The sequence below is a fragment of the Sminthopsis crassicaudata genome, chromosome 4 (assembly GCF_048593235.1).
Source record: "Sminthopsis crassicaudata isolate SCR6 chromosome 4, ASM4859323v1, whole genome shotgun sequence".
Taxonomy (NCBI): Eukaryota; Metazoa; Chordata; class Mammalia; order Dasyuromorphia; family Dasyuridae; genus Sminthopsis; species Sminthopsis crassicaudata.
The window spans coordinates 170856568-170883582 of NC_133620.1; the positions used below are offsets into that span (position 1 = coordinate 170856568).

General features: G+C 33.0%; 1 protein-coding gene and 1 long non-coding RNA gene across 14 annotated transcripts in view; both read left to right on the forward strand.

Moving 5' to 3' along the window:
• PTPRK (protein tyrosine phosphatase receptor type K) overlaps positions 1 to 27015 on the forward strand; it is a 742018-nt gene that overhangs the window by 254225 nt on the left and 460778 nt on the right. The window lies entirely within an intron of this gene.
• On the forward strand, positions 19535 to 25192 carry LOC141565985 (uncharacterized). The gene is made up of 2 exons (XR_012489193.1): positions 19535 to 21637; positions 21672 to 25192. It is a non-coding gene; the product is annotated as an uncharacterized LOC141565985 (long non-coding RNA).

The following is a 27015-nucleotide window of genomic DNA, read 5'->3' on the forward strand; positions in this document are numbered from 1 at the left end:
TCCATTAGTAATATAATTATAATGCAGTATTAAGATAAATTTTGATTTCTTTTAAAATTTAATTTTTAAGATTTTTTATTTCATTAAAAAATTTTTACTAACAGCATTTTCTTTTTGTTTTACATACGTAGATATATACATGCTCAAGCACACACACGCACACACACACACAGAGTCTCTCTCTTCCCTCTTCTTCTCCCTCTCCCCACCCCCAATATCTTTCCTATTCTGCTGACTTTCTGCTTTAATTCTGCTCCTTATCCTGCCTTGTTATTATTTATTTCCCCCCCCCAAAGATCCCTCCCTTGTTTTCTTTCCTTGCTCTGTGCTTCCCCAAACACCCACCCCTCCCCCTTTATTTCTCTTTCTTTTCTTTTCTTTTTTTTAAATATTATTTTATTTTTAAAAATAAGAAAAAATAGAAAAAGAATACAAAATAAAATGAAACAAAACAAGAGAATGTCTCATGAAGAGCAGAACATCAGGGAGGATTCAAATTATATAACAATATCAGTTCAAGAAAGCATATAGATATAAATATATCGATATAGAAAAAATTATATTCGTGAATGTCTATCTTTTCTTTACTTACTTGTAAAGTAAAATGTTATGCCACAATTCTCTTTTATTGTGCTGACTCAGTTTCTCTAAATTGCCTTGCCTGGGTTTACCTGAATTGTTCTGCCTCAGTTTCTAATTTTTCTGCTCAATCTTGTAACACCAGCCCTTCCTTCTAATCAGAATATTTGATAAAGATAGAAGATCTTCTATCTTAGATGTCGTGACCCCATCCCTTCCCTTCTTATCAGAATGCCTCTCCCAATCCCAGAATGTCCTGTGTCTGTCTCCCCCCATCCTGTCAGAGTCCAGTTCCAGCTCTTAGCACTCTGAGCACTCTGCCCTTGCCTCTGTCTACCCCCGGTATCTGAGCCACGTGTATATATGTCATTGAAAACTCACATTGTTGGCTGTATTCTTGGAGAAGATAGTCCCTGTGACTAAACCATGGATCCATTTGGTCCCAGTAAATCTCCCCCTTTTAAAGAAATTATTAAATACTCTCTAATTTCTATCTTGCCTCAGTTTTTCTGTCATTACAACTACTGGCTCAAATAATCAAAAAGACTTCTCAAGACAAAAGCAGAAAGCTTTTTAATTATGATCTTGCAAGAAAGGGATTCTCTCTCCCAACAAGCAGTCAGGCAAGGAGAGGCAAGTTACAGAAGAACACCAAATTACATATGCCTAACTTGGAGATCCCTTACCCACCACTGGCCTCCAATCCCAGTGACCTGGAAGTAGACTCACAATATAAACTACTTTAGATATAAAGAATAAAGGAACAGAAATTAACCAATACATAGTCATAAAATCATTCATAATCTTATTTGGTATAACTCCTGCTGATATAAATTCATCACAATAGCATTCAGGGAGGGGGTCTTGGAGTTCCTGTTTCTAGGTCACATGATTTTTGGTAAATGAAGCCCAGGGTTCACACACATTTCCTAGTAACTCTGAGAAGTCTTCATCTGTCCCACTCACTTGTAAATTGTTCTTTTGTTGTCTGCTGTGCATCTTTTATACTTTATTCATTTCCCCCTTTTACCCCAACCCCTACCCCATTTCCAAGCAGGCTATAGGTAAGAATTTTATATATATATATGTAAATTTTTTATATGTGTAAATATACACACACATCACTACTCTTTCTAATTGGTTAACTTTTTTTCATAATTGTTTTTCTTGATTTTATTTATTTATTTTTTAGTTTTTCTTCAATGTCTCTCATTTGATTTTTTAATCCTTTTAAAGTGCTTTCATAAATTCTATCTAGGCAGGGAACCATTTTACATTACTTTTTGGGGTAGAAGCTTTTTTGCTTCAGTGTCATCCTCGGAAAGTGAACCAAGGTCTTCCTTGTTCCCACAGTATGTTTTTATGGTGGGGTTCTTTCTTTTTAGCAGGTTCATTTGTTTTTAATGAGTGGAATATGTAAAAATCCTATAATCCTGGGCTGAAAGATGGTACCTCTAGCTTTACCTCGGCTTTCCCTTCCAACTAGGAAGCCCAAACTAAACTTCCCCCTTCCTGTAAGTGCTCACAGTTTGTAGAGTCCCTGCCCCACTGCCTCTGCACTCACTGGTGTGCTGATTTCTTCTTACCTGGCTATTGGTTCTGCAGCACTGCTGGGTCTGGTGTTCCTAATTAGCCAAGACTCCCTCTATCTTCCCAGACTCAGACCCTCAGCTCCTCAAGATGTCGCAGAGGTGAAAGTTTCTATGATTCTTGCTGAAGTTCCAGCCAAATTCAAATGGCTCCCAGGCTTCCCACTTGATGTTTCTGCAGAAACTAGCCTGGAAGTGTTTGCACTTCCCAGGGCTCAGGGTCTTTCTTCAGATCTTCTTAGGTTGTACCTGGATGACCCCTGTTCTGCCCCAAGTCTTCTTGATTTTTCACTAGGCTGTGTTCTCCTTGAGGCACACATTTCTTCTTTTTGTGGGGGAAATTTGGAGAGCTTGAAATTTACCAGTCTACTCTACCATCTTCCCAGAATCCTCTCAGAAGTTTAAACTTGATATTTCATTCAGTTTGGTATGATAATTACATACTATTCTTCTGTGTAATAATAATAATAACAATAGCAAATACATATAGATAGAATTTAAAAATTTTAAAGCACTAGGCAGCTATTTCAGTTTCATATTCAAGATAGCTCTTTCCTCTCTTCCTTCTCATTTCATATTATTCAGATGCTTTCTTAAACTATCACCTTCTTTCCCCTGGCTCTTATGAAGAGAAAGCCTTTTCTCTTTGCACAAACTGAGTAGTAAAATATTTTAGATATTCAAAGCTGAGACTTTGAGATCAGTTATTCTACCCACACATCTTGTAGATAGGGCCTAGATTTTTGATTATTTTGCCTATATATAAATATAGTTTTCATGGTTCAAGAGTTTTTTATTCTATTTAATCTTTCTCAATAGATTATAAGCACCTCAGTATGGGAACTGTTGTTGATTTCATAAATGTTAGCTGATTGATTATTATAACATTTCCTGGCATTTTTTTAAAAAATCATCTCCCCTTTATGGTTTCTCAGAGCTATCAGTTATTTTTTCCTGACCAAGTATTTTCATATGTGAATAAAATTCCAAATCCTCAGCATGACATTCAAAATTTCTCAAAATATAACTCCCACCTACTTCCTCCCCCTCCCCCCATCTTCCTTTATGTTATTTCCTTTTACAAACTCTCCATTCCCGGCCAAGTAAGATATTAAAATGTTCCTGTACTCTAATCCAATTCCAATTGATCAATGATGGACAGAATCAGCTACACCCAGAAAAGGAACACTGGGAAATGAGTGTAAACTGTGAGCATTTTGTTTTTGTTTTTGTTTTTCTTCCCAGATTATTTTTACCTTCCGAATACAATTCTTCCTTTGCAACAACAACAACAACAACAAAAGTTTGGTTCTGCACATATATATTGTACCTAGGATATACTATAAGATATTTAATATGTATGGGAATGCCTGCCATCTAGGGGAGGGGGTGGAGGGAAGGAGGGGGAAAATTGGGAATAGAAGGGAGTACAAGGGATAATGTTTAAAAAAAAAAATTACCTATGCATATGTACTGTCAAAAAAATGTTATAATTACACAACTAATTAAAAAAAAAATAAAATAAAATGTTCCTGTACTTAACTGGAAACCTCCCCTATCCTTACTCCTCTGCTTTGAGTGCTACTGTGTTCTCCCCTCAGCCTTTTAGCTTCTTTCAAAACATATTATCTCTTACAGACCTATCTTGGTCCATCCACTCCTCAGAATTAATGTTTTCTTTCTCTTGAAATTGATCTTATATATACATTGTATTTTTTTATATTTTTTTGTGTTGTAAACAGATGTAAAGTTCTTAAGAGAAAGGAATTTTTTTCTTTGTATATTAAGTCTCTAGCAGAGTCTCTTGACTATTTTATCTTAAGTACTTAGAGAATTAAATATTTAGATCTGAGAAACCAAAATGACTGGAAAACTCACAGGGTAGCTTCTTTGACCACATTTACAAGAAGTAAAAGAAAGAGAAAACTCTTTGTTAGAGAAAAATGTTAATATTTAATTATTTTAATTTTTATTTCATTTGGGATTGAATATAATTCCTAATGTTTTTATATTAACATTTGAAAAAATTGCTTGACCAGAAGAAAATTAATTTAAATTTTATGCAAATAAGAGTTGTTTTTCTTCTAAAATATCCTTTTTACATTCAAAATTCTGAACTTTAAATGATCTTAGATTTTCAGTGTTTCTATTGTGCATAATTGTTTCTTCAGTGGAAGTACATTGAACAGAAAGACATGATTCACTTTTAAAAATTATTTGACAAAACACTTGTTTACTTGGCAAAGACTGTGATTTTGAATGAAAAAAAAATATGCCCAATGGGCATCTTTCCCAAACCACAATTCTGAAATGTAAAATAAGCTAGTCTGGAGAGATCAAATACATAATTTAAGGAATCTCTTCCCTATAATAATGCTTTCCATGGTAACTTAATGAATCATGTGATATAATGACTTTTATCAAAACTGCTTTTATTTGAAAATGACAAATACGAAAGCATTAGCTAAGTTTGATAATTACTGATATATATATTTTTTTCTCCCAATAGAATTCCTTTAGAGAAAAGAAGTCAATGTTTTGAGTTGTGGTTTTAATATAAACTGGGTATAAAATTACCTATGGGGAAGAGAATTATGTAATGATTTAATTTGTGAAAATTATCCAAGAAGAAGAGCTATCCTTTGAGTTAATCCTTTAATCCCCTTTTATGACTGGAAGTTTCTTTTCATCTACCTTCCCCTCTTCAGTTTTAGAGGCAGATAGCCAGTTATGGTATAAACACAGAAAGGAATGAGAAAGCCAGTCAAGGTTCAGATCCTGTCACTGAAATCTTGTATGGCAAGCCAACTATAGACCTCTTGCCCTGGTGCAGAAGACAAATTGTCAGCCTTGGAACCCCAATACAACATGCACAACAATGTCAAGCTACCCAGCATAGTGGGCAAACTTGTACCAACTAAGACCCTGCGATAGAAAGCTAGTAACCCTGGCCCCCCAGTAAAAGAAACCTGAGACAATTCCCTCTGTGCCTCAGGAGCAGATCTCAAAAATGAGCAAAAAGCCTAAAAAGAGCTCTGGTCATAGAAAGCTAGTATGGTGATAGGGAAGATCAAAATGCAAACCCAGAACAGAACACTGTCACAATTACTACATGTAAAGCCTCAAAGGGGAATATAAATTAGAATCAAGCCCAAAAAGTCTTTTTGGTAGAGCAAAAAAAGAATTTTAAAAATCAACCAAGAGAGGTGGAAGACAGAATTGAGTAAACTACATCACATGAAGAGGTGCAAAAGATCTATTACATTAGAGAGAAAGAATAGATGGGATGAGCATTATTTGAACTTTATTCTTCTCAGAATTGGCTCAGAGAGGCAATAACATATAAACTTAGTAGAGTATAGACATTTATCTTATCAAGGGAAGTTGGATAGAAAAAGGAAAGGGCTGCTGATACAAGGGAAAGCAGAAATAGGAGAAAAAAGGGGAAAGGAAAGAGGGGAGGGGTGATAGAAAGGAAGGCAGATTGAAGAAGGTTGTGATCAGAGGAAGACATTGGTGAGAAGGGTGAAAGGATAGAGAAAATCATAAATGGGAGAAAATATGATTGAAGGAAATATACAATTAGTAATCATAGTTGTGAATGGGATGAATTCTCCTATAAAATCAAAATTCTGCACTGTTGTTTTTAGAAAACACATTTGAAGCAGAATGATATATAGAGAGCAAAATTAAAAACCTAGAACAGAATATATTATACTTTAGCTGAAGCATTTTTTTTAAAAAGCACAGATAGTAATCATGAACTCAGACAAAGCAGAAGCAAAAGGATATCTAATTAAAAGTGATAAAGGAAGTAAATTACATCTTACTGAAAGGTCCCATAGCAATGAAGTAATATCAATCAAATATCCATCAAGTAGTAAAGCACCCAAATTCTAAGAGAAAAGAATAAGTGATTTATTGAAAGAAATATACAGTGAAACTATACTAGTTGGAGATCTCTCCCTTTCAGAACTATATACATCTAACCACAAAATAAATAAGAAAGAAAAGTTAAGTGTGATAGACCTTTGGAAAAAATTGAATGGGGATAGAAAGAAATATATTTTTTTTCTTATGGGGTGCCTGCACAAAAATTGACCTTGTATTAGGGCACAAAACCCTCACATTCAAAGGCAGTAAGGCAGAAATGTTAAATGCATCCTTTTAAGACATGAGGCAATAAAAGTTATGTGTTAAGGCCATGGAAATATAGACTAAAAATTAATCTAATCTGAAAGAATGAGTTGATCAAATAAAAAATCATAGAAACAAAGAGAAGAGAATAACAATAATGAGACAACATACCAATACTTCTGAGATGCAGTCAAAGCGGTTCTTAGGGGGAAGTTTTATATAATGAATAGAGAATAAAATAGAGAAATAGGAGATCAAGGAATTGAGCATGCAACTAAAAAAAGACTAGAAAAATAACATATTTAAGTGAAAGAGATGAATGTTGATGAAAATATTAATTACCCAGATTAATAGAAGAAGAAACAAAATACTTGAACAACCACATTTTAGAAAAAGAAATTGAAGAAGCCATCAATGAACTCCCTGAAAAAAAATCTTCAGACCAGATGGATTTATAAATGAATTCTACCTTTCATTTAAAGAACAATTAATTCCAATACTATAAAAATTCTTTGGAAAACTAGGCAAAGAAGGTGTCTTACCAAATTCTTTTTATTATACAAAAACAGTGCTAAAGAGACCAATTTATCTGATGAATATTGATGCAAGAAATTTAAATTAAATATTAAATAAATTAAAATATTTTAAAAATTAAATAAATAAATATTAAATTAAAATATTAGCAAAGAGATGAAAGCAGTTTATCATCTGGATAATACATTATAAGCAATTGATATTTGTACCAGAAATACAAGTCTGGGTCAATATTAGGAAATCTTATCAGCACAATTTACTATATCAATAAGAAAAGTAACAGGAATTATGAAAAAAAAGTATCTATATGTACAAAAATATTTATAGCCTGTTATGAGAGCAACCTGCTAGTTGCTAGGGATCTAATTTTGACCAGCAGAATAGATCTCTTTTTGTGAGAGGATGATAACAATACAAGAAGACTGAGAAACAGTTGCATTCTCTGACTTCTCTCCTCTTCCCTTTTGTCTCAGATTTATTTCATTCCCAATTCACAAGAAACATCTGAATCAAGAAAGGCTGATTGCAGTTGCTTGAAGTGTGTTATGATTCACAGCAGTGGGGAACCAGTACCCTTTAATGGTATGGTCTCCTTTAGCCCTTTACAAGCTTTCTAGTTTTCACACTTAGGAGTGGTTCTTAACAATAGCTACTCTTTTTGTGTTGGCAAAGAATTGGAAATTGAGGGGTACTTATCATTTGATGAATGCCTGAACAAGTTGTGGTATATAATATAATGTAATAATATTATTATATAAGAAATGATGAGCAGGCAAATTTCAGAAAATCATGGAGAAACATGAATGAACTGATGTAGAGTGAAATGAGAAGAACCAGTAGAACATTTTATATAGTAACAACCTTGGACTATGATCAACTATAATAGACTTAAATCTTCTTACCAATACAGTAGTCTAAGACAAATCCAGAAGACTCATAATGTAAAATACTATCCACATCCAGAGAAAGAACTATAGAATCTGCATGCAGATGGAAGCATACTAATTTTAGGGTTTTTTGTTTTTGTTTTTGTTTTTCTTGTGATTTTTCCTTTTGTTCTTTTTCTTCTTTCACAGCCTGACTAATGTGGAATTATGCTTAACATGATTGTACATGTAAAACCTGTAAAACCTATATCAGATAATTGCTGTCTTGGAGAGAAAATATTTCTGTATATCAAGTTCCTCATCTCTAAAATGAGAAACCAGTGAAAGTCCTTTTCCATGTATACATGTATATGTATGATACATGTATCAGCTTTTTTCTGGGTACTTAAGGCATAATGGTGATAAAAAAATCCTTTGTATTGTCGCTTCCAGATATAGTGGTCCCTTTCAATCATACAAGATACACTTGTACCTCTTCTTGTGAAAATGTGATTGTTTTAATTCTTGTGTACCTAGTAATTCTTGGAGCATGGGCCAACATGTATATAGATCCTCTTATTTATCTTTTTGCTCAGGAGGAAGAAGTTTGCTTTGTTTGGGATTATAGAGTAAAGTAGTAATATGAGCTGGAGATTTGCACAGAGACATAGTAATCCAGAACCAGATAGAGAGAATATGAATTTCCTTATGTGTAAATGGAAGGACTGGTTACATGGGACTAAGCTGGAGAAGTAGCTTATTCAAAATTTTCTTGAATTTCCTTCAGCATTAGTATAATTCAGGCATTCCAGCTATAGGGAGAAGCTGAACCTGTGCTTTTTAGCCAAAGAAAAGACATTGTTTAGTAGACATTGTGCTAAATGGTGATTATACAAAGAAAGGCAAGGACTGTGAGCCCATGCCCTTACTGAACTCACATTCTCATTGAGGAGACCACATTCAAACAACTATCTATATCAAATATATGCAGTATAAACTAGAGATAATTCTATGTGGGAGTCACTAATGGTAGGTGGGATTGGTAGGCCGTCTTGCAAGAGGTATGATTTGAGGTAAATTTTATTGCAAGCTACGGCAAGCTGGAAGCAGAGAGAAGGGAAAAGGATGCTCATGAAGTACAGATACTTAGAAGGGCCCTGAATTGAAGGATGGGGGTAGCATCTTGTGTAACCAAGAGCAAGTAGGCTGAATAGCATTTCATGGTACTTTGGAGAGGAAAGAACAGGAATAATTCAGGAAAGTAGCTGAAAATGTTACCCTAACATTTATTTGTGTTCTAATTATATATCTGCTGTTTCAGTGCCCTTTTTTTGAGTCTCTTAGCCCAAGAAACAACTAAAAATGTATCAGAGTTTTTGTTGTGGAAGAGATATCCATGATTAGTAAAATGCCATTAACAATTTCTTTGATTCAAATCTGAGTCAGTGCAGGTGCAGATTCTATAGGTTGAAGTGAAAGGGCTGACCACCATAAAAGTATGAAGTTGATTGGGTAATTATTTCTCTCATTTTGTTTTTCAGATGATCTACATCTATTTTCTTTAATCTGTGGGATTAAACAAACTCATCTTTTGGTCAAAGGCCTTCATAGTTTGGCTTCAGACTGCTTTTTTTTTTTTTAATGAAAAAGTCCCTGGAGCTTTTTATGTCTTCTCTTAGGCAATGAAATAGCAACCTCAGCAGTCTGAGCCTTTAGTTCCATGGGTCATCCAAGGTCTGGAAATGGTTTCAGTGCTTTGAAAAAATCTAACTTCCTCAGGGACAAGGTGTTAGGATATTATTGTTATGCTATATTACAAAAAATTAAAAAAAAAAGTTTAGAAAACAAACCTTAAAGCTGTCAAGTTTGACAGAATATGCATATTCCACATATAGTCCCTACCCTCTGCAAATAAGGAAGGAGTGCATTTCCTCAGCTCATATTAGGGGCCAGACTTGATCATTACAATTACACAGTATTCAGATTCATGTACTTTTTTTCTTTGTTTAGTTTTAGAACTTTAACAATGTCAGTCATTAAGTATATTCTCTTGTAGTCTCTACTTCTTTGATTGTTATATTAATCATTACATGCTTTTTTTTTTTTTTACATTTATCATTTCTGAAAACACAATGATATTCCAATATATCCATGCACTACAGTAGTTTAGAAATTCCAGAATTGATGAACATTTGACAGAATGATTAGAGAATGGGACTTGGAGTCAGGAAGACCTGTGTTCAAATTCTGCCTCTACAACATAATAGCTATATGACCTTGGGCTTAAGCCTGTTGGTCTCAGTTCCTCATCTATAAAATGAACTGGAGACAGAAACAGCAAACCACTCCAATATATTTGGCAAGAAAACTCCAAATAGGGTTTAAAGAGTCAGATACCACTGAAGTGACTTTATAGCAAAAAAAAAAAAAAAAAAATTGATAATATCAATATATTATAATAATAATATCCTAGGATTGTTGTGATGTTAAAATGAGATAGTATTTTTAAAGCACTTTGCAAACAATAAAGCACTGTTATTTCATAATGTTTTTTTTTTTGTTTTGTTTGGCTGCAGCAAACTTTGGTATGGGTATTTTAATGTGCATAAAATCTTTCTTTTTGTTTTTTATATACTTAAGGTATTCGGTCAATACATTTATTTATTCATAATCTTAAAAAAGATCTCTCCTTCACTTAATCTTCTCCAGTCTCTTCTTCTCTTCCCACATAAAAATCTCAGGGAGAAAAAAAAAAATAAACTAGTTTAGTCTTTATAACAAATTTAAGATTTTTCAATGTACTCCACAGAGTTTTTAATGACAATTTGCCTTTTTGATGAAAGTACAAAACCATTATTATATTAAATTTTTACAAATTATGAAATACATCGTTCTATATAATGCCATTGCTAACTTTCACAAAAATTCTTCTCATTTCTTCCCCCAAAAAAAATCCTATATATTTTTAAAAATTCTCTTTGTTTTTAAAAGAGAGACGATAAAGAGGAAAGGAAAGGAAGGAAGGAGGGAAGAGGAAAGAGAAGGGGAAAGGAAAAGGGAAGAAGAGGAGGAAGGAAGAGAGAATGAGAAATTTTTTTTTTTAATATGTACTTGCTGAAAACAATCTAGACTTGTTCTGTCAGCTGAGGCAAGATAACTGCATACTCTACAGTTAAATTGTCCCACTGGGCCTCTCACCTCAAGTTTTCATTTATTCATTTATTTATATTTGATACAATAATAGGAAGGTATGAAGAACATGGAGCTCAGAAAGGCATGAAACCAGAACAAATTTCTACATTTTCTCATTGATGCAATCTCTCATCTATCAGATGATACATTCAATTATAGACCAGTATCTGAGGGATTTAATTCTTAAATAGAAAACCACAAGGGAATATTTATGGGCAAATTCATTTCTGCTCTTTGCTTTGTGCTTACATTTGATGAAATGAATGAGGCAGGAGAGAGGTATAGAGAATAGTAACACTGTATATTTATAGGTTAGTTAAATTATAATTCTACCACATTGTCCTTGACCTTTTGATGGGTTTATGTACCCTTTTTTTTTTTGCCTCAATCCCTCTACTGCTTGAATACTCAGAAAACCTTGGGAGAATTTTTACTATTCTTTGTTCAGAAAGTTTCACTTTCTCTTCCTTTCTTAATTTTCAATTACCTTTTTGTGTAAGAGAGAATGGATATAGAATTTTCTGTTTTCAGTGGCCAATAATTACTAACACACTTCAACATCAAGGTAAATTTTCATATTCTTTCTCATTTAAGAAGAGTTCTGTCTATCCTATGATGTAGATTCCACAAGTTTTTTATTCATTAGTCACTCAGTTAGCTATGATTTTTCTTATCTATCTTCACAGAAACTTTGATTACTCCATTCCTTTGTAGAATTTAAACAAAAAAGGTTGTTCTTCTGGTTCCCTTGATGGCCTATTTAGACATATCTTCAAATGTTGGAGGGGCTGTGGAAAGGTAAAAAGAATTAACTTGTTGAGTGACTGCTCATTAGAAACTATTGGTAGTTGGATATTCATGGGAACTTCAGGTGAGATTTTTCTTTTTAAAAACAAACTCCAAGGGGCGGCTAGGTGGTGCAGTGGATAGAGCATCAGTCTTGAATTCAGGAGGACCAGAGTTCCAATGTGGTCTCAGATACTTAACACTTCCTAGCTGTGTGACCCTGGGCAAGTCACTTAACCCCAGCCTCAAAAAAAAAAAAAATTAATTTAATTTAAAAAATAAATAAACAAACTCCAAGATGAAAAGGTGCCCTTTGTCAAACAAAAGAAAGAAAAAAGATTCCATTTCATTTTATAAAGGTATATTTGGAGCATAGTTTAAAATTTTCCCCCCTCCCCCAAGGATACAAATAAGTTGGGTGCATTTTTGAGTATCCAGGAACAGAAAAATGAGGAGGCAAAGAGGTGTTTGTGACATGGCAAATTCTGTACTTCAGAAAATCAAATGAAGTGAACAAACATTAATTACTTTTGCTTAAGGGCTCTCTCTTTGTTTATACACGTCAATATGTTCATATATGTGTGTGTGTGTGTGTTGGTAGTTTAATTTAAATATATATATATATATATATATATATATATATATATATATATATATATATATATATATATATATATATATATATATATATATAATTTTTTTTTAAATTAAACTACCAATTGTTTCTTTTGAGGTAGAAAGTCCTGACCTTTACTGGGTACCTTAGAAAGATTTTGCTAAAGTATTCTATAACAGTATTTCCTCACTATTGTCTTGTGATTTTGAACATGGTATAGTCAGTTAGCGGTTAATATTACTTGTTCATTGGCACATTGATTTAATCCACTGCAAATTGTGTTTGCAAATTGTCTAATTAAGAATACATATTTGGGAATAAAATGACCTCATTTCAGAACTCAATTAAAATAAGTACAAAAACACCATTTTGACTTTGAGATGTTCAAGTACAAAAATTTTATTATTTCCTCAATCTTATATCAAAATAACATAAATGCACTAGCTCTTCATTCTGTTAAATGTCACTTTTCAAAAGCCATAATATCATTCTGTTTTAGAGACTCCACTTTCTCTGGAGAATATCCTTGATGATGTTAACACAATCTAATTCTTGTGGGTACTAGGTGAATATTTTACACATCCAGCAAAGCAGTTATCCTGAGAGCTCTAACATGTTTAGGCTAAAGCTTTTTGACAGAACAAGAAAATCCATTAACTTCACTAATTAGTTGAATAATATATTTATAATTCTGATACTTTGATTTTAAAATTGTATGTCTATGCAAGTAAAGGGACTTATTAATATTAGGAAACCGAACTGTTTAAAACAAGTTAAAAGTAGTCATGATTGTGAATCTCCAGCTGCTAGTTATTTTGTTTTATTATAATTGTCTTTATCAATGAAATTTTAAGTGCTTGAGCATTTGATATGGCTATTCTCCCTCTCCCTTTCTCCCTCCCTCCATTTAATTCCTGTAAAGTTGAATTCTATCTGGCAAAGGTAAGGAGGGGAGTGCATTTAGGAAACTGAAATTATTCTTTGTAAAGGCACAAAGATTAGAGACACAAATCCCTAAAAGCTAATAGTACAGTAAATAAATACACAGTCCAGGAGGTGGAGTCGAGAAGGGGAATGCAAAGAGGGAAGAGTGGTGGTGGAGGCTGCTGCCCCTGGTAGTGGTGATGATAGTGGGTTGGTGGCAGTAAGGAGGTGGAAAAGAAGGAAGCTGGGCAGAGGGTAAGGGCAGGGGATGACAAGAGGCTGTAGTTACTGGTATCCAGTAAATAGTATAGGTAATAGGTAAATAGTATATCAGCCCTTAATACTTGGTGGCATTATGATAAGCTTTTGGAGTTATCTCCACTCCCCCTCTCCAAAAAAAAAAAAAAAAAAAAAAAAAAAAAAAAAAAAAAAAGAAAAAGTAAGACAGTTCTACTTGTAAGAGCTTACAGTCTAATAGGGTGAAATACTTGTGTACGTGCATGGAGTTGAAAGCTGGAAAGTCCAGAAGCATGACTGGAAGGGAAATGAAGCTGGATTACCTGTACCCCTTCTATATATGGAAGTCTCAAAAGAAACTCACTAATGGGAAAAGGAGAAGCTGTAAGCCTTAGCATAGGTGTCCTTAATGAGTGCTGATGTATTGATATCTAGACCAAAATGTGTATGTAGCTTTTGATTTAATTTAAAAAGCTATCCCTAGTTACTGATATCTGAAACTTCTTGAGTCATTAAAGTATTTTTCTTATGGGATGAAAAAGTCTTTCTTTATCCAAAAGGGGATTTTTAGGAATTATATTTGTAAAGAAATAGTTGAAAGAAACAAATGTTTAATCATTAGGAATCTTATTGGTTAAGAAATATGAACAAGTCAAAGAAATATGAATCAAATTTATTTAAAATATGTAAGTCATTCCCCAAATGATAAATGGTCAAAGAATATGAACAGGCATTTTTCAGACAAATAAATTAATGCTATTTCTATAACCATATTGATGAGGTTTAGGTTTTAGGGTTTCCTTCCGTCAGGAACCAAATGATGAGCTTCTAGGATAAAATATAAAACTCTTCTGTTTAGCTTTTAAAGTGCTAAACAATGTGCCTCCAATGTATTTTCCTGAATTACTGGAAACTACTCCCTTTACTGGACTCTTCAATTTAGGAAAACTTGGTTTTCCTTTTTATCACAAAAGACATTTCATCTTTCCATCTCTCCCTCCCCCTTTCCCTCTCTTCCTCTCTTCTTCCCTCCCTCTCAACATTCCATCTCTGTACTTCTTCCCTGATTATCCCAACAGGCTTGTAATACATCCCTTTCTTTTCTTCACTAAATAAAATTCCTTTTTAAAAATTTTTAATACATAATCCCAACACTATGTTCTTAATGAAGCATTTTTTAAAATCTCAATTTCTTGTATCATTCCTTCTAGGTTATTTAGTTTTTATTTTTTATGAATTTGTATTTAACTTTATATTTATGTTGTATAAATATACTTTGTAGACTTCTTGCTAGTAAGGATAGTTTCATTTTTTTTATTTTTATTCTCATTGTCAAGAACAGTACTTGGCATATAGAAGTTGATTAATAAATACTTGATTGATTATTTCAGAATGTCTTATCTTCCTGATTTCCTCTATTCGTTAAATATCAAGAAATATCTGCTAGCCACTAATTCATTCTGATTTATCAATCAAATAATATTTCAACTGAGCATTTTAAGCCTTATCATGTTAAAGGCTACTTTTTTTCTTTGTTTTTGAACTTTTATCTTTGATTGCAACTATTTTTGGGGGGTGCATGGAGAAAGGTATTCAACTTAGTGTTAAATTTTCTAAGGGAGAGTCTAGCTTTGACTATAGGTTGCATCCTATTTTGTGGGTAGTGCATGTTAGCATAAAGGATTGATTTAGTTTGGAGGAAAAGGAAAAGGAAAAGAGTGACTTGGCAAAACTGATCCCAGCATTTAATACTGACATAAATACCCAGTAGATTGTTCTAATCCCATTTTGGATATCATCCAGCAGGCAGTCAAAATTAACCAGCTGCTCCATTCATGCAATTTAAGTAGATTGCTCAATTACTTCAGCATTTTAAGGATCCCTAATTTTGACAATGTAGACATTCTCTCCACCTATACAGTTCCAAATCCCTTGATCTGTTAGTATAAAAGGTTGGAAAAAAAAAAAAATCTCTGTCTACTGGTTAACAATCTGGTGATAAGCTTCAGTATGTGTAGTTGTGCTTGGTCCTCAGGAGACAGACATTCAGTTCTTTCTCATGCTATACTTATAGCCATTCCAGTGCAAAATGAATTGGATTTTAGTGGAGGTAAAAACTCAATTTACCCTGCTTGCCCTCAAAAGGAAAGCAGTGAATACTATCTTACAAAAGCACATTTATCAAATGATATTTATCAAATAAAACATTAGGCATTAAGAGGTATAGAAATATTAAGCATTATTTCTGTCTTTTAGGAGAATAAGTAGGTTTCTTCCTCTAGTCAGTAATATGAATTTATTTTGTCAGTGGGATAAAGACATACTGACCAGCATATTCTGTGTTTTATTATAAGGAAATAATTCCCATGTTTACCCTTTTGTTTTGACAAGCTGAAAATCGAATTGTCATTTTGAGGGTGCATATAGGTCTCTGGAAGGGAGCTGGTAATTAATATATATATATATATATATATATGCTTTGCAGATAAATAGGCAGATAAATTGAAAAGGCATTTAAGTAGTTACTTACTGTATGCCAGCCGTTGTGTCAAACATTGAACATTGAAGCAAAAAAGGCAGTCCCTAACTTCAAAAACTTGAAGACAACAATCTCCAAAGTTCTGAACCTTTGTATTTGTTCTTGAATCTTCATTATGTCTCACATCATATCTCTTAAGGAAACTTGAAAGGTAGAGGAGAAGGAAATGGTAACCACACAGTGACAAAGCTGCTACCAGAGGAATGAAAAAAGGCAAGAGCAGAGCTAGAAAAGAAGTCAGTATGGATGTAGCCTGATTATTTTAGGAAATGGTGGTCCCAAACGGAGATTGACTAGTTGGTAGAGAGGGCTGCTGGGGAGGAATTACTGCTAGTTTGAGAATGTTTCTGGCAAAGAGGTAGAAAAGTCTGGATTCAGGAATGGAGCTGGGAGAGAAGGTATCTTTTATTTATAAGTTGTGTGACCTTGGGGTGTGTATTTAATTCTTCTTGCTTCATTTAATTTATCTTGATAGTAGAAGTAAAAAGCACTTTGTAAGTCTTAAAATCATGTATGAATATCAATAATATTTCTCTTCCCTTTGTTGTCACTAAACTCCCTGAGAAAGCTGTCTATAATATCTCCCTTTCCTTTCCTTTCTTTCTCTCTTCTTAACTCATCATGCTGGCTTCCTACTTTATTGTTTAATTAAAACTATTCTATCAAAAGATGCCAATATTCTCCTAATTTCTAAATATAATGACCTTTTCTTAATCTTGATCATTTTTTATCTCTATCACCTTTGCTGCTCATAATGACTATTTTCTTGACATACTCTTCTTTCTAGTTTTTTCTGACACCATTTTCTCCTCCTATCTGTTAGGCCATTCCTTAACTGGATCTTCTGTGCCCTGACTGCTAATAAAATGTGTCCCACAAGGCTCAGATTAAGGTCTCTTTTTTCGCCCCCTCTCCCTCTTCTGTTTAACTTGGTGATCTTACCTTCCCCCATGGAGTTAGTGATCATTTATGTTCAGATGATTATCCAGTCTATTTGTGCAGAGCTAATTTGTGTCATGACCTTCAGTTTTCCATTTTCAGGTATCAATAGGACTAATAGTAGATGAATTTGACATGTAGAAATAGCAAGAAAATTACAAAGTCTAGTCATCTACAAATTTTATAAACATGCTCTCTATGTATTTAGGCCTAGTGCCAAAGACAGACATGTGGAGGTACTCCAGTATAGATGAGTAATTGGTATAGCTGGAGAAAATTGAAATTAGAGGACTCGAACTCCTGTTTTATAAGGATTCCAAAGATGGTGCTCTTTTGACTGCACCTTACAGTGGAATCCCTGCTGAAATTATTATTATTATTTTTTAATTTAGTCTGACTCACCAGATTTTCATCATTCTGCAACTTCACATAATCTTTTAAACTCATACATCTTCCATGTTCTTTGGATCTTTTTCTCCCTCAAAATGGAGAGTTGACATCATAGAGAGCTCCTCTCAGATTCTTCATATATGTAGGCACCCAAGGTAGCCACCTCATTATTTCCCACCTGGCTTCATTTTTCTAGTCCATCATACTTTTCCCCCCAGGCCTTAACTTTTTTTTTTTTTTTTTTAAATTAACTATGTTGTCTTCTCCTATTAGATTGTGAACTCCTTGCAGCCAGAAATTGTCTTATCCTTTTTCTTTGCATCTCCATCTCCTATCATTTCCACCATTTCCATCATCGCCATCTCCTCCATCTCTATCTCCATTAGTATAGTGCCTGTTTGTCATATAGCAGGTGCTTAATAAATGTTTAAAAGGTGGATAAAGTACTGGGCCTGGAGTCAGGAAGACTTCTCTTTCTGAATTAAAATTTGGCCTGAGGCACTTACTAGCTGTGTGACCTGGCCAAGTCATTGAAATTACTGAACAACAATAAATGTTTATTGATGAACCTGTTTCTGGATAGTTGAATATTATCAAATTTACTATTTATGTCCCACTAACTATTAATTTGCCTGTTTCCAGGGATCCCATTGGTCCAGATTTATTTTGGAAGCCTATGAACTCATCTGTTGGACACTAAGATACATTTCTTTTTAAAATGCTTATCTATCTTAGGACTTATTAACTTTTATTTATTCAGTTAATTTAAAAATATTAAAAGATAGTGCCTGTTTTTCATATTTGAGAGCTTTTTCTGTTAAGAAAAGAGTTGGCTCTGCCAACTCTGTTGCAGATGGAATAATGAGAATGGTATTTTAGTCACAATTAATTCCAATCTTGCCTCTCCAAAGATATATATCAGGATATATATGATCAGGATAAAAATGAAACATAATGAAGAAAAAAAGGTAAATGGAAGAATGCTGTTCAATTTCAAAGATTTATCTTATACTTTAGTTCTTGAGATCACAGATCTCATTGATGTGGGCATTTTCTCTGATAATGTAGAGTATAACAACTCCCCAGCCCTCTTGCTTTGGAATTGTTTCCATATCTTCTCTTTCTTTCAAAGGGGTTCTGTCGACTGGTCTGGCAGCTTTCTTTTAGTATTATATAGGTGGCAGTGCAGCAAGATGCAGCATCCGTTTGCTATCCCTAAATCTTCTCCTTGATTGGTCTGTATGTTTATTGTTGGTTTTGTTTGTTTGTTTGTTTGTTTTGTTTTGTTTTGTTTTTTGGAGGCAGGTATATTATAGAGCTTTTTATTATCTTTTGAAATAATTTTTAAAGTCTATTTTTATTGTTAATATATTGCAACTTTTACTTTTTGGCTCTGTGAATTAACTGTGATTCTGATTCTTTGAGACTATGATATGCCTTGATTTGTAGATGTGGTATAAAAATACAAGTGGATTTTTTTCCAGAAACAAGCACTGCAGATAGACAAAGAGGTGGTTCCATATTCATATACTCATAGGATGATATATTTGGACCTGAGAGGTATCAAAGAGGCCATTGAGTCTCCTTAATTTTATAGAGGAGGAAACTGAGGTCTAGTGAGGTTAAGTGACTTATCTAAGTTGACAGAGAGTTTCAGTCTAGAACTGAAGTCAGGTTCTTTGATGGCAGAACCTGTAATATTAGTTCCATGGTATAGTCTTATTTCTAATAATGTATTACAGAGCATTTGAAAAATTGTGCAGCATTTTTAGAAATCCCACTTCAATTAAGTTGATATTTGTGGATTTTTTCTCTTTTCTCAAAGTTTAGGATATATTGTAGGTAACTGATGATTCTATTTACTGTTGTTTGATGATAGGAGGTTAAAGTACAATTTTGTGGAGAGATATGTTCATATAAATACTGTTCAGTATTTATAAAATGAGACCTCTTTGAAAAGAAAAAAAAATAGATATACATTGAAAATTGATTACATAGAACCATCATTTTGTGGTTATAAGATGTTTATATAGTAAAATAGATATTATTAAATTGAAATTTTTTTATTTTTTAAATAAAATTTTGCTCATATATTTGTCAGATAGTTTTAGTTAACTATTGTTCTGTTTTTTAGACAGAAGATAGTATGGAGAGGTGTTTTTGTGATATAGTTGTATAAAAATGTTAATAAAGTAAAGCAAAAATATTTAATTAATTTTTATCTTTTTTGTTTTCTGTTGTCTTTCTCATAAACTTTTCCATGAAAAAAGAAAGCACCTTTGCTATTGTTCATTACATTTGAAACATAGTATTTTTAAAGTCCTAAAGGATAGATATGAGTACATAAAATTCAGTTGAACAGATTGAAGGATGCTTTTTGCCTAGTTGCTATGATAGTCATGATCTCTGGACAAACCTCTTGGAATACCACCTTTGGAGTATGTCTTTCAAGGACAAATTCTTAATTAAATGACAGACTTTTGGTTTTAATGTCATTCTACTTGCAACTAGCTCTTATTTTAACATTGCTTTCTTTTTAACTTGATGAATCAGATGCCCTCTAAATGCATGGGACCTTACTTATCTTTGCCCCCTTTTGAAGTTGAAGCACTAACCCTACTATTTCATACATTTGATAACCAGCCATTAATTTAGTTGTCATCCAGCCCCTTTCTTGGCATCTTAGAGTTATTTTACTGGAGAGTGTTCTTTTGTAAGCATTTTTCATCTCAGTAGATATCATATTAAAGAGGCAGAGTCCTATATAGTTGAGCTGATAGAAATCCAGTCTTGAAACCAGGAAGACATTGGTTCAAGTTCTGTTTCCAAAAACCTTATTATAGGACCCTGAGCAATTCCCTTAACTCTCAGATTCCCAAGCAACTCTCTAAGAGAAAGTTAAGGCAAAATACTAACCTGCATTGATAAATGTAATTTCTTCACCGAAGAGTTAGTTCCCTATACCACTAAAATTATTATTGTTGTCCCTATCCCATAATGCAGTATCAGCTGGAACAGTCAACCATGTTTATAAACTTTCCCTCCCCTTTCAATTCCTTTAGGTCTTTTATAGGATGGATTGAATTTGTTCAGAATGTCAAAAGAATGTGAGGGATTCATAAACATTTACAATTGGACTATTTTGATAACTGTGTTTTTTCCAAAGATAAAGAAATGTTTTTGATATTCTACCAAGTTCTTATTTATATGAGATGGCTACCAATAGGCTAACAATGTCCTTTATCTTCACAAGAAACAGTATAGTAATGAAGTGTGATTTTAACATTTAAATTGTATCTTTTTTTTTTTTTTTAATTTGGACATAGCTACTTATTTATACAATCTTACAAAAAATGCAGATCTCTGGATATGCTCCATGAGTATATAGTAACACTTAAACTGTGATCTTTATCAAAAAACCACTGTAGTGCACCAAGGCTTCAGTTGTTGCCTAAGAACTCTTTTCAAATTTATTATGAGTAAAAACAAAATTTTAGGATATGCTAGGGTTTTGGGGGAAAGTATGGCTTTTATTCCAATCAATATTCCAAATTAGGTGTGCCCCATTTAAAGAATAGACATAAGTGACAGTTTTTAGGCCATAATCTGAATATATTATAGAGCTTCAGTTGTTGTTGTTTGTTTGTTTTAATGGAAGGTTGAATATTTGCTGGGAAACACTGATTAGACAGATTAAAGTTGTCATGGTAAGTTATGGCAGTTCCATTCATCAAATATTTATTGAATGTTTCTAGTGTGCTAACCACTATTTAGAGTATAGAACCTTCTGTACTTGTTCTTCTGACCTCACATGGTGGTCCTATTAAATTTCCTTGTAAACCTTAAGGAATAATGAATATGTTAAAGTTATTATTATTAAATTTCAATTTAAGGAGATTTAAGAAGTTTAATTACATCATTTTTTATTTTACCTTCATTCCTAAGTATATCTATCTCTCCACCCAGCTTTGAACACTGAACCATTCTTTGTTACAAAGAATAGAAAAGATTAAGAGGGAGGAGAAGGTGATATGTTGGACTGCCTCTCTTGAATATCATGACCAGATTTGTATTTTTCTAGGATTATTTTGGTATCTGCCAGAAGGTAGATTGGAGGGAATCAGACACTAAATGAAGGAAACATAATTAAGAGATTGTTATCATAATTTCATTAGTATACTTAGTCATATTACAAAAAAAGCAGATTGTAGAGTTACAATCAAAATATTAGCATCTCATGATTATATAGCACTTTTGCCAAAATACATCAAGAAGTAATGTCTCCATTTTATAGATGAATAAAGTAAAGGTCACAAGGATTTCCGTTTTATAGATGAATAAAGGGTCACAAGGATTATGATGAAATCTGTCTTTGGCAAATGCAATTTACACCCATCCTCAGGTTTATACATCATCTTTGATTTTTTTTGCAGTATTTGGCAATGATGATTAATCACTTCTCCTTGATAATCTTAATTATTTTGGTTTCTATAACATTTTAGTTTTTTGCTGAATCAATTTATCCTATCTACATTTTGATACCTAGAGTCTGCAAAACAGGGACACTTTAAATATGTTAACTCAAACTGAAATTTTTCAATGTTGTGTTACTTTTGAACTTCATTTTAGCAATATATGAAAGTTGCAAAATTGCATTTATATTATTTTTTATAAGTGCTTTACATAAATTATCTCATTTGATCCTAACAGCAACCCCGTTTAACATATGAAAAAACTGAGGCTGAGAGGTTATGTGCCCAGAGTAGTTAAGATTCAAACAGTCCTTTCTTACTCCAAGTCTAACACTCTGTCACTAACTGCTTCCCCCCAAAAAAGAAATAGTGTTTATTTAATGCTTTAAAGTTTTAAATTTCTTATCTTTTATTATTATTATTAAGATGTTTCTTATCTTATAATTTCTTTTTTCATTTGATTTTCATAACACTCCTGGTATGTGCATGCTTTTATCTTATTTTATAGATAAATAAATTGAGTCAGGCAGCATTAAATGATTTGCCACAGGGTCAAATAGCTAGTAAAAATTTAGGATAAGTTTTAATTCAGACTTTCCCGATTCCAAAAGAAGCAACTTCTGTAGAAAATTATCCAATTTTCCCTCACCAGTAAAAAATATACTTGTTTGGAATTGGGAACATTTGCACTATGACCTAATGACACAAGAAACTTGCTTTTAAAGGCAGGGAAGACTAGTGTCAAGTCCTTCTCAGATAGATTTCTATTGGACCCTAGCCAATCACTTTAATTCCTTGTGACTTTTTAAGTTGGTACGTGGAAAGTGCAGACTTGCTCCCTCCCTGTTGGTCAGAGGAGTTGCTACTACCTTTGATTTGGTAGGTTCAGTTCCTATCCCTATGTCTTGTTTAGCTTCTTGGAGAAAAGTGCTTGAATGGCAGCCTGCCCATGCCAAAATATGTTTGTTATATAGAGAACTTAATTGGCTGTTATTTTATTAACACCAGTCGGAGAGGAAAACTTCTCTTGCTGCTCAGACTTCTCTCTGGCATAAGGTTGCTGAATATGGCATTTTATAATTGACCAGGTGCATTCTGCTGGTATGTTGTAATTTTTTTTTTTTTTTTAAGCATCTGCTATTTATCTTGTAACAGGCAAAATATCTGATGCTGGGCAACAATAAAAAAGTCAGTTTTGCACATTAGCTGGTTCTGTATGTGGGAACAATAATATGAGATTTTTGAAGCCTAAAGGCTCAAAAAGTTTTATTTTGCTGATTAAAGCCCTTGCTTGAATGATTTTTGAGTTTGTTTATTTTTTTTTTCTCCTGCCCTCAAACTCCTAATATGTTATGCTATAGGATAGTCCTTGCAATAACTAAGATAGACACAAAGTGTATCATGTCACCATAACCACACATATAGAAAGATAGGCCAGAAGTGTCAAATACACAGTCCAGAGATTACAGCACCTCTAAGTATGCTGAGCCCAATTAAAATGTTATTGGAAAATATTGAACAAAATAAATAAAAATATGATAAAATGTAGATGTGTCCGTATGTTATTTACAATGTTGGTATAAGACCAACAGGGATCTTCCAAACACACACTTTTAGTGTTATTTGGTTCAATCTGAAACTCATGGGGACCTAGATAGTGGCATAGTGAGTATAGCACTAGATTTAGAATCTAGAAGATCCGAGTTCAAATTCTGCACCATTTATTAGGTGTGTGATTCTGGACAATTCATTTAATGCTTTTTTTCTCAGTTTTTGTTTTTTGTTTTTTGTTTTTTTTAATCTGTAAGATGGGGATAGTAATGGGAATAATTTCACAGAGTTAGTGTGAGAATAAAAAATTATAAAAATGTGATATAATTGTAAAGTGTTTTGCAAACTTCAAAACACTATAATAAATGCTAGGTATTTTTTATTTGTTTGTTTGCTTGTTTGACCTTAGAACTAAAGACTATACTTCCAAAAAGGAAAGTATATCACTGAGAGTGACTTTTGGTAACTCTAAACACATCTACCTGCTTTTTTTGTTTGACTTGTCTAGATTAATATCTATCTATCACACATACTCCAATTTCTTCCTTCCTTTCTTGTTTCACTTCTTTCCCCCTTTTTGTCCATCCCTTTTCTTTACACCTCTCCAACCTATTTTTATTTTGGTTTTCAAGGCTGTGTCCATTGCTTTTGAATTACTGTTGTCTAGCATAAATGATACACTATAGGGGGAAGAAAAAAAAGTGGTTTTTTTTTTTTGTTTGTTTGTTTGTTTAAAAAGAGGCAAAAGAGATTAGAATTTAATATGCTTCTGGAGATAAGTAAAGGGAAATACAATCTTACTTTAATCACATGGTAAAACATTTTCAAAAGTCATCAAAGTTTAAGTGGGAAAATCTGGAAATCAAAAACAGGCTATGTAAAAGAGATATTTAGTATTTTCAGTATTGTGTGTGGGTAAAGCTTAAACTGTATATATCAGGAACTATTAATCCTAATTTCTAAATTTTAACATAGATAAATCCTCTCTAATTCCTTCTCCCAGTATTGTGTTAGAATAGGAAGGAAAATTATTGTACATGTTCAATAAAAGGCTTCTTTCTAGAGTTATCTGCCTTCTGAAAGATTATTGAGGCTGTTCTCTGTTATCAAAATGTTTTTGTTCCATTTTTTAAAATGTAAAATTGGTTATACAAAATTGGCTTAAAGCCCTTATAGAGGGATCAGAAAATATTTCATTCATGAGGAATGTGCCTGAAAGAGGCATATATTTTGGCAAGTCAAAGGGAGGTACTTTTTTTTTTTCTTGGACAGAAGCTTTTGGAAATTCTCTAAAAGTTCAAATTCAGCCACTTTCTTTTCAGGCTATGAGACCTTATCTTGTGGTATAATTAGGCATTTTGGCATAGGCTTGAGGTGTTTTTCCATCCTTTTCATTTTGTACTAGGCTGATTATGTTAAAGATGTAGAACACTGTTAGGATTTTATTAGGTACTAAGAGAACTATCACTATCTAGAGAAACAGAATATCACAGAACACTCTTAAAACAATTACTTCCTTTACTTATGCAAAGTTACCTTCTCTGCAAGTTTTAGAGATAGAACTTTGTTCAGGATTCTTAGAGAAAGTGATTGGCTCAGTCATACACCATAGGGAAACATACAGAAAATTCTAGGTTAGTAGAGCTTAAAGAATATTGATGCATAATTTAAAGAAAGAAGCCAGCTTGAATCTGTTTTGAATGGAAATATAAATAAAAGTAATTGTCGTTCCTGAGTTTTCTTTCTCCTTTCCTTATAATAGAGATGTTGTTTTTCCTTTTCCTTTAAAAAAAAACAAACCAAAAAACAAAAAAAAAACCTCTCACTTTGTTTGACTCCATCAGTTCTTGATATACCTGTGGTTTTGAAATAAGCAATTTTCAAATCCTGCTATGAACAATTTAGCATCACCTCCTTAGACAGCGATAATTCACCTTCCTCTCTTGAGCCTCTATCAATGTTCTTTATTCTTTGTGGTACTCCTTTGTTTTCTTTTTCTTTTTTTTTATTTTTTATACCTTTTATTTTCCTCTTAGTCCTTGTCTTTACTCATGGGGAAAAAAAAAGAGACTTCTTTATGCTGATGTAATACCTTTGTTCGAAAGCTTTTAACATATTGCATCTAAGGAGTTTTCTGTGGGGAAAAGTAGATAGGATTTCTTTTTTTTTTTTTTTTTTTCCCCCTTTAAGTGGATAGTTGAAGATGGAGTAGAGTAGAATAAGAAATTAAAGTTCACTAGATTGAAATTTTATTAGAGGATATGAACTGGATTTCAATGAAAAATAACCAATAACAAATGCCTGCTATATCACTTCTAAAACTTGGGAACATAGGCACTACTTGTAGAAGATTCTCTAGTTGTGAAAGATTAGAGGGAGTTTTAGCACATGGATTCAAAGCCACATGTGATCTAATATGCCAGCCATCCTTTCATAAATAAAGTGAATTGGGGGCAGCTAGGTGGCACAGTGGATAGAGCACCAGCCCTAAATTCAGGAGGACCCTAGTTCAAATCTGGTCTCAGACACTTAACACGTCCTAGCTGTGTGACCTTGGACAAGTCACTTAACCCCAGCCTCAGAAAAAAATAAAAATAAAAAAATAAAATAAATAAAGTGAATTAATCCCAAAGAGATTATGTGATTTCCCTGAATTCACATAGGCAGAATGTGTCAAAAGTAGCATTTGAATTCAGTTTTCTTTACAACATAGCCATTGTTCATTTCACACTACCATACTACAATCTTGGATGATGAACAGGCAACCTACCTCAATCTAAGATTCATTCAGGATAAATGGAGGACCTTGAATGATTTTCATCTTGTCAATATAATTATAAATGAAACATCAGTTCTGAAATCCAGACTACTGGAATTTGAATCCTGCCAGAAATTCCAACTATATGCTAAAATCCTGAGCAAATCATTTAATTTTTCTTAGCCTGACTTTGCTTAAAAATGGGAAAATTAATTAGTATCTTATTCACAGGGTTGTTGAGATATTCAAAGGAAATAATGTATGTGAAATACATTGTAAATTTTAAAACAATATTAAAATATTGAAGTTTCTCTGAGCTTAGTAGAAGGCCTCATATCCAAATTCAAAATTAATTTTGAGAGGAAGTAAGGTGGGAAAAAATCTACTTGGGAATGTAGATTAAAAATACAGAAAAATGACCCTCCCAAATCACTGTATTCATTTTGAAGGTCATAAGAGTAGAAAGGCTTGAGGGCATTATTTTTGGAACAAAGAAGAAAAAATTATTCTATGTTGGCTGTGCCTCAAATTATGATTTCAGTTTGTCTCTCTTCCTCTCACCCAGTTCTCCTGATTACTGCTTCTTAAACTGTTTGGGCATGAAAATGTATTACCACATCTTTAGTTCTTTCAGTCAACAGTTTCTGGCATGTTCATTTTTTTCTTCTGGATAATGTCACTTGATGCCAAGAGCTAACTGCTTTTCTACTATATGGTAGTGCTCCAAAGAAGTACTGAAAATAATCTTATTTTTATGGAAGATTAAACACACAACCCCCACTTCTTTTACAATAAAATAGTATTGTTTGTTACATTTATTGTTGCATTGAAATATTGAACATGGTAGAGTGAGTCAGATTCTTAAAATTTTAGCTTTGATACTGCATTCTAGAATTGTAGTTTTCA